Here is a 358-nt window from a genome sequence, read left to right as displayed (position 1 = left end):
CCCGTGTCCGGCGGCTGACTTTGACATTTCCCTGCCGAAAATGTTCGATTAAAACCGATTATAAAAAAAGTTATCCGAATCAATCGGGATTTCTGCACCGAAAATACGGTATTAAAAAGGATTAAAATCCTTTGATCCAACCAAAAATGGTCGATCCAAAATTTACTGATTGATATATGAATTGCAGAATATCAAAACTCTGATGGACGAAATAAAAAAGAGCGAGATTCGTGTGAGAGAGGAACAAGAGAAAGTCAGGAAGACGACATATGAAGAGACTCTAGTAATCACAAGATATATCGTCGTAAATCGTGGAATGTTGGATAAATTAAGTGAAGACGAAAAGCAGAATCGAAAA

This window comes from Wasmannia auropunctata, unplaced genomic scaffold (genome assembly GCF_000956235.1).
Source record: "Wasmannia auropunctata unplaced genomic scaffold, wasmannia.A_1.0 LD336053.1, whole genome shotgun sequence".
Taxonomy (NCBI): Eukaryota; Metazoa; Arthropoda; class Insecta; order Hymenoptera; family Formicidae; genus Wasmannia; species Wasmannia auropunctata.
Note: the sequence above shows the minus strand (reverse complement) of the source record.